Genomic DNA, 932 nt, shown 5'->3' on the forward strand with positions numbered 1-932 from the left:
CTCTCTCTTTTTCTCTCTGTGGCGAGCACACACACCCTATCCCAAAAATATAAATAAAATAAAACAAAAATCTCATTTAATCTTCACAATGGTATTGGGCATTTGATGTGCTATGAATAAGACGAGGGGACTTTCAAAACCTCCTGAAGACATAGGATTAAAGTACGAGTTTAGGGACCAGCAGTTGGCGTAATGGCTATGTCGCTGGACTCCCACATAGTCGACCGCGGTTCAAGTCCTGGACCCCGTGGTTTAAACTCACTCCGGGCACATATGTGTGCATGCCCAAGATCCCGAGAGGAGAATGGAGAAGGGATGGCAGTGTGGCCATCCCCCCGGAGGGTGATTTCTCGCTTTCTGTTGTCTTTCTGGCGAGTGCACGCACCATATAGGAAAAAAAACTCTAAAAAAAAAAAAAAAAGGACAAGTTTATTTGGGTGCGAAACGGTTTGAAATCCAGGCGTAGTTTTTTCATGATTCGCATTTTCCGCAAACTTGTCTATTATACAGACATCATCTCATTTTCCAGCAAACGGGTGCCCAGGTACACTCTGGAGGTTAGAACCGAGCCCACAGGGTTTCCTGGGAGATGGGCCGAAGGCTCAGGTCCAGGGGATGGGGCAATTCTGACCTTGTTACCTTTGACCCATGACTTCCCACAGCTGGGAGGCAGGAGTGGGAGACTCAGGGCACCTTGTCATTGTCCTAGTTCTTGCTCCTCCTTGGCCCTCTCCAGTCCCATCTATAAAATAGGAGGGGACAAGGCTGGCAGGTGGCGTGGTCATTAAGGTACTAGGACTCCCACATGGCCAACCGCAGTTCAAGTCCCGGACCTGACAGCTTGCTTTCTCACTTTCTTTCTCTCTCTCTCTCTGTGTCTCTCTGGTCAAATTAAAATATCTGAATTAATACACTTTAAAGAAATGTTTAAA

Source organism: Tupaia chinensis, unplaced genomic scaffold (assembly GCF_000334495.1).
Source record: "Tupaia chinensis unplaced genomic scaffold, TupChi_1.0 Scaffold148210_1, whole genome shotgun sequence".
Taxonomy (NCBI): Eukaryota; Metazoa; Chordata; class Mammalia; order Scandentia; family Tupaiidae; genus Tupaia; species Tupaia belangeri.